Genomic DNA, 10582 nt, shown 5'->3' with positions numbered 1-10582 from the left:
CTGCAGCCTCCACGGGGACCGAGAGGGTTAGTATTGTTGGTGGGCTGAAGTTCAGCATCCCTTCCTCCCACAATCTTGTTCTATAACAACCTCAGCCTGGTACAGGGGTTTTCCATGCTATCCTCTCCTAGAGAACAAATGCAGGATCCAGCTCCTCCACCACCTCCCCTCACTCCTCTGACTTGAGGGAGATGAGCCCCCTTCTCTCCCTTTGCCTCCTCCTATTTAAGGGTGGCTCTACATCTGACGAGGGACGTGGTGGCGCTGTGGGCTAAACCGCAGAAGCCTGTGCTGCAGGGTCAGAAGACCAAGCAGTCGTAAGATCGAATCCACGCGACGGAGTGAGCGCCCGTTGCTTGTCCCAGCTCCCGCCAATCTAGCAGTTCAAAAGCATGCAAATGCGAGTAGATAAATAGGGACCACCTCGGTGGGAAGGTAAACAGTGTTCCGTGTCTAAGTCGCACTGGCCATGTGACCACGGAAAGATTGTCTTCGGACAAACGCTGGCTCTATGGCTTGAAGAGCGGGATGAGCGCCGCCCCCTAGAGTCGGACACGACTGGACAAAAATTGTCAAGGGGAACCTTTACCTTTACCTTTACCTACATCTGATACTTTCTAGTAGTCTAATTGGGATGTTACCAGAGCATGACCCACTGCAATGTAACTATTCCTGTGGAGGATCCGTTGTAGCTAATGAGGCACTCAAAGGTGGTGAAAGGCACAAAGCCATCAAAACCTCTTTAGGCTCATGCTGCAAAGCTGACCATGATCTGCCCACAAGCTATCATCATCACCATCCTCATGTGTTGTCATGTAGATTCTGACTTATGGCAACCCTTTTCAGAGCTTTCCAGGAGAATGCTCAGAAGTGATTTACCGTTGCCTTCTTCTGACAGCATCCTGGGACTGTAGCTTGCCCAAGACCCACTCAGGCTGGCTGTACTCACAGGAGGCACAGTGAGGAATCAAACTTGCAACCTCTGGCTCCACAGCCAGAAACCTAAACCACTGAGGTATCTAGCCAGCCCATAAACTATACATTATCCTATTTTAAGAAAAAAAGCAGGGTGCATGCCGCTTCCAAAGGTTGTTTTAGGGACCCTCCATTCTCTGTAGAACGGAGGGTCCCTAGAACAATCTTTGGAAGTTTTAGGGAGCAGTCCCCCTTTATCAGCCAAAAAAGGTGAACTGCAGCTCCTGGTAGACAGTAAGAGTGGCAATTCACTTTTAAAATAGATGGTACACACACACCCCACATGGTTTAATACCTCAAAATACCAGTTTTTCAAAACTGAAAGCTGACTTGTAGCCACTTCTGCTCTTTTGTTTTTGCCCATCTGTGAAGTCTCAGGAGTGCTCAGGTCCACTAGGACTACAGTCTTGTGGTTCTCAAATATGACACCAGAGATCAACCAAGACATGTAGGCAAGAGGGCATGATGGATGGAAGCATGGTTGGTACACCAGTGGAATATCTAATCTAACTTTCTGATCTAACACTGGATAAAGCTCCACAAGGATATTACTGCAATTTCCTTGGCCGCTAACTCCATGACTGCTGTGTGGCAATGGAAACCAGTTTTTGAAGCTCACATTATCACACAGATTGTTGTTCCTGTTTGATTTCCTTCTATTGTAGCATCTCCTTCCTCCACCTCTGGTCCATGGGGTCACGAAGAGTTTGACACGACTTAACGACTAAACAACAACAACAAAGAGACTGAATAGAGCTTGGATCTGGATTGAATCTACCCTATGACCTATGTAGGATTTCTGACAGACAAAGGATTTTATCTATTGAGTAATTTACTATCAGCTTCTGTGTTTTCAGAACTCCAGATATTATCTATATGTTTCTGATAGTTGATTGATGGTACAAAAGCCTGTTTCAGTTCAACAGTGAGCCCTGTTGTGCAAGCTGCTTGTGGCATGCGTAGTCAGTCACACCCTTAGGTTGCATAAATGGTTACACCCAGTCACATGACAGGCAGCCCCCAAAATGTGAAAAACACTTGTATAAGTTGCCTTTCTACATGTGGAAAACTGCAGCAGGATTCTGGTCTTCATATTTTAGCCTCCAACCTAGAGGGATGCTAGGACAAATGTGAGTCTCTATGATAAACTATGAGTCTCATGAGAGCTCAGAAATTAGATATATTTCCATGTACTGTGGTCTGAATCTGGACTTTCTCAAGCTAATATGTCTTATGAGAAGAAGATGAAGGAAAATTTGTTTGTTTGGGGGTTGTTGTTGTTGTTGCTTACATGGAAAATCCCTGAAATGAAGTTGAAGAGACCCTTATGATGGATATAATAAATTCATTCCTGATGTGAGGTTTTAACAGATAGGAAAGCATCCTGTGTCTCTTGATTTTATTGGGTGCAGAGTTTTGTTACAGCCACTGATCAAGGTGAGAGGCAATGCGCTGGGGAATATTAAGGGCACTTCCTAGTTCATAAGGGAGCGATTCTTGCACGAGAGACTACAACTCACATCACTCTTTTCTTTCAGCACTGGTACAAGAGTTTAAAACTGCTCCCAAACAGCTTTGGGTGCTTCACATTGACTGAATCTATTTTAAGCCTTCACCCAGTAATGTTCCTTTATGGTCGTTAGGGACCCATGTTGTTCTTGAGATCAGTTACCTTCATATCAACACTTACCAGCTGGCAGACAGGCCAAGTACAGAAATAGGGTGTCAATGCCGGGTGACTCCTGTCCTCCATGTATGGCAATGAAATTTATTTTCCATCCTGCCCTCATGAATGTTCCACTTGACCCTGATAATCCAACCACAGGTCTTCTACCCAAAGGCATAGCAACCTGAGACTACCAGCTATTCAACCTGGCATGACTTTCATGTTGAAAGAATACAAAGAAAATGGGTATCTCTCCCCACTCCCTCAAATTCCATGCCAAGGAACTAAACATATTATACGTCTCAGAGGAGGTCTCAAAATTGTATACATGCCACTCTATCATCCTAGATGGTTGTTGTAAGATGGTTCAAGCTTGAAGGAATTGCTTTAGCTCAGAGCATACTTCCTACAGTTTTGTGACTGTCACTGCTGTTTAGCTAATTAATCTGTTCATAGCAACAACCATGAAACAAAAGTGATCCCTCTCTCTCTCTTTGAAAAAATGTCTTTACTACCATGGTATTCTATTCCTCCTCCAAGGAGCAAAAGGCAATATATATTCTTCTTATTCTATCCTGTTTTAAACTGATGGGAGATATATTAATAGCTGCTGTGAGATGGTCACTTCAGCACACATTGGCCAAAATCCTGTTGTTTAGTAAATTGAACTAGAGCAGGCTCGTTGAATCAAGTGAGGAATTTGTGAGTAAATTCTTCCATAATTCCATTGATTCAAATGGGCCTGCTGTAACTGTGACTTATTTAATATAGTGAGTGAATGCTTCCTCAGCATAGGCTAAAGTTATTAGTTCTCAATGTAGGGTGTGCTTTCCTCACAGGGCCAGCACACATAGAATGATGTAGCGTGTGCTATATATTGAACAGGAGTGTATCCCTTCATGGATTGCTGCCTTGTCGTGGCGAAGGGGCTTGAGTAACTCAGAGAAGCTATGGGCTATGCCGTGCAGGGACACCCAAGACGGACAGGATATAGTGGAGAGTTCCGACTAAACGCAATCCACCTGGAGTAGGAAATGGCAAGCCACTCCAGTATCTTTGCCAAGAACGCCCCATGATCAGAAACAAAAGGCTAAAAGATATGACGCTGGAAGATGGGCCCCTCAGGTCGGAAGGCGTCCAACATGCTACTGAGGAAGAGCGGAGGACAAGTACAAGTAGCTCCAGAGCTAATGAAGTGGTTGGGCCAAAGCCGAAAGGACGCTCAGCTGTGGACGTGCCTGGAAGTGAAAGGAAAATCCAATGCTGCAAAGAAAAATACTGCATAGGAACCTGGAATGTAAGATCTATGAACATTGGGAAGCTGGAGGTGGTCAAACAGGAGATGGCAAGAATAAACATCGACATCCTGGGCATCAGTGAACTAAAATGGACAGGAATGGGCGAATTCAGCTCAGATGATTACCATATCTACTATTGTGGGCAAGAATCCCGTAGAAGGAATGGAGTAGCCCTCATAGTCAACAAAAGAGTGGGAAAAGCTGTAATGGGATACAATCTCAAAAATGATAGAATGATGTCAATACGAATCCAAGGCAGACCATTCAACATCACAATAATCCAAGTTTATGCACCAACCAGCATTGCTGAGGAGACTGAAATTGAACAATTCTATGAAGATTTACAACACCTTCTAGAACTGACACCAAAGAAAGATGTTCTTCTCATTCTAGGGGACTGGAATGCTAAAGTAGGGAGCCAAGAGATAAAAGGAACAACAGGGAAGTTTGGCCTTGGAGTTCAGAACGAAGCAGGACAAAGGCTAATAGAGTTTTGTCAAGAGAATAAGCTGGTCATCACAAACACTCTTTTCCAACAACACAAGAGGCGACTCTATACATGGAAATCACCAGATGAGCAATATCGAAATCAGATTGATTATATTCTCTGCAGCCAAAGATGGAGAAGCTCTATACAGTCAGCAAAAACAAGACCTGGAGCTGACTGTGGTTCTGATCATCAGCTTCTCATAGCAAAATTCAAGCTTAGACTGAAGAGAGTAGGAAAAACCACTGGGCCACTCAGGTATAATCTAAACCAAATCCCTTATGAATACACAGTGGAAGTAAAGAACAGATTTAAGGAACTAGATTTGGTGGACAGAGTGCCTGAAGAACTTTGGATAGAGGCTCGCAACATTGTCCAGGAGGCAGCAACGAAAACCATCCCAAAGAAAAGGAAATGCAAGAAAGCAAAGTGGCTGTCCAACGAGGCCTTAGAAATAGCAGAGAGGAGAAGGGAAACAAAATGCAAGGGAGATAGGGAAAGTTACAGAAAATTGAATGCAGACTTCCAAAGAATAGCAAGGAGAGACAAGAGGGCCTTCTTAAATGAACAATGCAAAGAAATAGAGGAAGATAACAGAAAAGGAAAGACCAGAGAGCTGTTCAGGAAAATTGGAGATATTAGAGGAACATTTTGCGCAAAGATGAACATGATAAAAGACAAAAATGGGAGGGACCTAACAGAAGCAGAAGACGTCAAGAAGAGGTGGCAAGAATACACAGAGGAATTATATCAGAAAGATTTGGATATCCCGGACAACCCAGACAATGTAGTTGCTGACCTTGAGCCAGACATCCTGGAGAGTGAAGTCAAGTGGGCCTTAGAAAGCCTGGCTAACAACAAGGCCAGTGGAGGTGATGGCATCCCAGTTGAACTATTTAAAATCTTGAAAGATGATGCTGTTAAGGTGCTACATTCAATATGCCAGCAAGTTTGGAAAACCCAACAGTGGCCAGAGGATTGGAAAAGATCAGTCTACATCCCAATCCCAAAGAAAGGCAGTGCCAAAGAATGCTCCAACTACCGAACAATTGCACTCATTTCGCACGCTAGCAAGGTTATGCTCAAAATCCTGCAAGGTAGGCTTCAGCAGTATGTGGACCGAGAACTCCCAGAAGTACAAGCTGGATTCCGAAGAGGCAGAGGAACTCGAGACCAAATTGCTAACTTGCGCTGGATTATGGAGAAAGCCAGAGAGTTCCAGAAAAATATCTACTTCTGCTTCATTGACTATGCGAAAGCCTTTGACTGTGTGGACCACAGCAAACTATGGCAAGTTCTTAAAGAAATGGGAGTGCCTGACCACTTTATCTGTCTCCTGAGAAACCTATATGTGGGACAGGAAGCAACAGTTAGAACTGGTCATGGAACAACTGAGTGGTTCAAAATTGGGAAAGGAGTACGGCAAGGCTGTATATTGTCCCCCAGCTTATTTAACTTATATGCAGAATACATCATGCGGAAGGCTGGACTGGAAGAAACCCAAGCCGGAATTAAGATTGCCGGAAGAAATATCAACAACCTCCGATATGCAGATGATACCACTCTGATGGCAGAAAGTGAGGAGGAATTAAAGAACCTTGTAATGAGAGTGAAAGAGGAGAGTGCAAAAAATGGTGTGAAACTCAACATCAAAAAAACTAAGATCATGGCCACTGGTCCCATCACCTCCTGGGAAATAGAAGGGGAAGATATGGAGGCAGTGTCAAATTTTATCTTCCTGGGCTCCATGATCACTGCAGATGGAGACAGCAGCCCTGAAATTAAAAGACGCCTTCTTCTTGGGAGGAAAGCGATGACAAATCTTGACAGCTTCTTGAAAAGCAGAGACATCACCTTGCCAACAAAAGTCCGAATAGTCAAAGCTATGGTTTTTCCTGTCGTGATGTATGGAAGTGAGAGCTGGACCATAAAGAAAGCAGACCGCCGAAGAATTGATGCCTTTGAATTGTGGTGCTGGAGGAGGCTCTTGAGAATCCCCTGGACTGCGAAGAGAACAAACCTATCAATTCTAAAGGAAATCAACCCTGAGTGCTCACTGGAAGGACAGATCCTGAAGCTGAGGCTCCAGTACTTTGGCCATCTCATGAGAAGAAAAGAGTCCTTGGAAAAAACCTTGATGTTAGGAAGGTGTGATGGCAAGAGGAGAAGGGGACGACCGAGGATGAGATGGCTGGACAGTGTCTGCGAAGCAACCAACATGAACCTGACACAACTCCGGGAGGCAGTAGAAGACAGGAGGGCCTGGCGTGCTCTGGTCCATGGGGTCACGAAGAGTCGGACACGACTAAACGACTAAACACACACGTATCCCTTATACTGAGCAATTAATCTAATAGTCACATGTAAAGAGGAAACCCATATAAGCAAATGAGCCAGCTAGAGGAAGAGGGACAGATCTTTCTGTCCCTACTCGCCCAATCCGCTTAGTACAAGGCGATTTGATAAGATGCTAGTATTGTGCATTTCCAAGCTGGCTGCAAAGAATGGGACTTGCTCTCCTCTGAAGTCAGCATGGAAACACAGAATACCAGCTTCTTAGCAGGTTAGTAAAAATAAATTAAAAATACAATTTCAATAAATAAATAAGAGCATTAGTAATGTCTGTGGACATTTACAAAACTGCATCACAGTCATAATGACAAATGCTTCCAGTTGCCTAGAATGAATTGTAGCAAATGTATCACATTCAGAAAGCGGACTGACCCCATAGGGTCGTTTAAAGTGATTATTTGGTTTTAAACAATCTGGTTTGGGAATACTACAAATCTTCTTATTTAGAATTATGTGATGTGAACTTTTGTAGAAAAGATTTGCATTATTTATGGCAGAAAGAGTAAGAGACATTTGTGTTACAAATCTCCAAGAAGGACTTGGTGGCTTACAGTGTGAAAAAGCAACGCTTTGGGGAAACAAGTTCAGTGGCAGGGTTGGGATTTGTGTGGAGATTGCAGCCTGAAAAAGTTCTGTGTTGGCAGGCAGCCGTCTCATGGGACCCTGTTCCCCTCTAGCGGTTAAGAAGGAGGGCTGTAGGAGTATTTCCGAGCTGTACAGAGTACAAGTGTTGTGCTGTGCAGAACCAACCCACAGGAAAACAGTCATCGGAGGACAAAAAAAAAAAAAAAAAGACAACTTTATGTATTCTGTGGTTTGCCCTGTATCTTCTAAGACAACTTGTTCACTGGTCTCAAAGTGAAATGCAACTGCCGGTCTGATCAGCTTCTGTATGTGGAGCAGAAAAGGGCTTCATCTAAAGCCACAAAACATTGTTCTAGGGGTGTGCACGCATACTTCCAGTATTGTATGTTTTCATTTTTTGGCTCTGTTTTTTTCCCCCATCAACAGAACGAGCATTATGTAAGTGTTTTTTTAAAAACAGAACTATGAAACTTTTTTTTATTATTGAATCAAACTTTTTTTCTGACATTCCACCTCATCCTAGTTAACGTTTCCAGACCCATTTTTCCAATAGAATATCTGGCCAGATAACAGAACTCCTTTTTTTAGTGATAAGATCAATATGAAAAAGGCTTCAAAGAATCATATAGAACTGTAGAAGTGGAGGGTTCGCCAAAGGTCTCCTAGCCCGACCCCTGCTAGTGGAGGCAACCCACAGGGAAAAGCTGTCAATCCTCTGCCTAAAAACCTCCAGGAAAGAAGACTCCACCACCTTCTGAAGCAGCCTGTTTCAACAAGGGTCTTCCTAATGTTTCATTGGAAGCTCATTGTAATTTGAATCTCTTGGTTCAGGTCCTACTCTCTGGAGCCTCAGAAACCAAACTAGCTCCGTCTTCCTGTCACCTTCTTTTCCATATATGAAGGGGGCTATCTTATGACCTCCGAACCTTTTCTTTGCCAAGCCAAACATACCCAGCTTCCTCAAACATTCCTAATACAGCTTGCTCCAAAACCTTTTGTCATCATGGTTGCCTCCCCCTGGACATGTTCCAGCTTGTCAGTATCCTTCTCAAATAGTGATGCCCAGAACTAGACACAGTACTCCAAGTGAGGAATGGTCAAAGCAGATTAGAATTATACTGTTACTTTTTACCTGGAAAATATAGCTCTATTGATGGCAGCTGACAATTGTGTTAGCTTGCTTTGATGCAACGTCACATTACTGACCTATGTTTAGTTTGTGCTCTGCTAAGCAACCACTAGATGCTTCTCACATTTATTATTAGTCTAAAAGGGGGAGTCACTCATCCTGTATGTATATCTGATTTTTCCTCTGAAAATGTAGAATTTTACATTGAACCTTGTTGAAATACATTTTTTTTGTTTTGGTCCAGTTCACCAGTCTGTTTCATCATGAACCCTGAGTCTGTCTCCTAAAAGAGTGGTTCCCAACCTTAGGTAACCTAGGTGTCCCTGGACTACAACTCCCAGAAACCCTGGCCAGCACAGCTGGTGGTGAAGGCTTCTGGGAATGCCAAGGTTGGGCACCACTGTCCTAAAATATTAGGTCTCTCTCCAGTTTGGTTTCATCTATAAATCTGACCAGAATCCTCTTTGTGTTTGTTAGTGTTAAATGTACATCTTTATAAAATTCATTCCATCTTAGAAAAGAATCAGATGCTCATTCAGTTTGATTTGGAATTGCTTTTTTATTTTGAAGTGACCAAGTATCTGGTGATGCTGAGTTATTATGTACCATCAAGTCGCCTCCAATTCATGACGACTCTATGAATGAGTGCTCTCCAAAATGTACTGTCCTCAGCTGCCCTGCTCAACACTTGCAGACTCAAGCCCATTGTCTCTTTTAGGGAGTCAGTCCATTTCATATTTGGTCTTCCTCTTTTCCTGCTGCCTTCCACCTTTCCCAGCATTATTGTGTTTTCGGGGGAATCCTGTCTTCTTATGATGTGCCCAAAGTAGGACAGCCTTTGTTTCAACATTTTTGCTTCTAGAGACAGTTCAAGACTTGATTTGCTTTAGGACCCAGTTGTTTGTCTTTCTGACAGTCCAAGGTATCTGCAAAGCTCTCCTCCAGCACCACATTTCAAATGAATCAATTTTTTTCCAGTCAGCTTTCACACCCATATATGGTGACAGGAAACACGGGAGTGTGGATGATCTTGGTCTCCTGTGATGCCTCCTTGATGATCTTTTTTAGTTCGTTCATTGCTGCCCTTCCTAGTCTCAGTCTTCTTCCAATTTCTTGGTTGCAGTCTCCCTTTAGATTGATGATTGAATCAAAGTGTACAACATCTCTACAATTTCAATTTTTTCATTGTCCATGTCATGAGAGGGGTGACGGCTGACCTGGCTAGCGCTCCTGTCGATGCTCTGGTTGACAACTGGTCTGCCGCTGCCACCAGGGCCATAGACACGATCACGCCTAAACGCCCTCTCCTTCGTAGACCTCAGCCAGCTCCCTGGTTTAACCAGGAGCTTTGAGTGATGAAGCGAATAAGGAGAAGGCTAGAGCGTAGATGGAGGAAGAACTCGACAGATCATAATTGGATAGCTGTTAAGGTCGCAACTAACCTTTATCTGAATAAGGTAAAGGCTGCATGTCGATCATTCTTCGCTAACTGGATAAGCAAAGCGTCCAACCAGCAGGCGGAGTTATTCCGTATAGTGCGTGACCTATCCGGAACTGATTCAGGTGATAGGCCTCCCCCTAGTTTCTCACCTGACCAGTTTGCAGCCTTTAAAAAATCTAAAGTGGAGGCCATCCGCCGGGAGTTCTCTCCTTTTTTAAATACAGTGAGTCGAACAGAGATGTCCAGCGCTCTGTCTTGCCCGGTGATTTTCAACTCCTTTCACCCTGTGATGCCTGATTCTGTGGACAAGGTGCTTGATCGCTGTCGAGCCACCACCTCCTCCCTTGACCCTTGCCCGGCCTGGCTAATCAAAGCAGCCAGGCCGAAAACAGAATGTGCCACAGCAATAATAAATGGGTCTTTCCTTGAGGGCAGGTTTCCATCTGCCCTCAAGGAGACGCTCATTAGGCCCATTACAAAGAAACTTAATATGGTGGCGGATGAGATTGGCAATTACAGGCCCGTCGCCAATGTTCCTTTCATGATCAAAGTGGTCGAGAGGGTGGTCGCTGATCAGCTTCAGGCCCACTTGGATGAGACAGATGCCCTGGATCCATTCCAGTCCGGCTTCAGGCTGCGCCACGGTACA

The 10582-nt window shown here is 44.0% G+C and overlaps 1 long non-coding RNA gene across 7 annotated transcripts in view; it reads left to right on the top strand.

Moving 5' to 3' along the window:
* LOC110075073 (uncharacterized) overlaps positions 1–10582 on the top strand; it is a 30643-nt gene that overhangs the window by 14258 nt on the left and 5803 nt on the right. For 6 of the 7 annotated variants that reach the window (XR_013541997.1, XR_013541999.1, XR_013541996.1 and 3 more), the window contains exon 1: positions 2017–2105. The exons of the other annotated variant lie outside the window; for it this stretch is intronic. This is a non-coding gene — a long non-coding RNA (uncharacterized LOC110075073). Of the gene's footprint in view, positions 1–2016; positions 2106–10582 lie in introns of those variants that run through there. 7 annotated transcript variants of the gene reach the window in all.

The sequence above is a fragment of the Pogona vitticeps genome, chromosome 2 (genome assembly GCF_051106095.1).
Source record: "Pogona vitticeps strain Pit_001003342236 chromosome 2, PviZW2.1, whole genome shotgun sequence".
Taxonomy (NCBI): domain Eukaryota; kingdom Metazoa; phylum Chordata; class Lepidosauria; order Squamata; family Agamidae; genus Pogona; species Pogona vitticeps.
The sequence above is the reverse complement of the archived record's forward strand: the minus strand, read 5'-3'. Positions and strand labels throughout refer to the sequence as shown.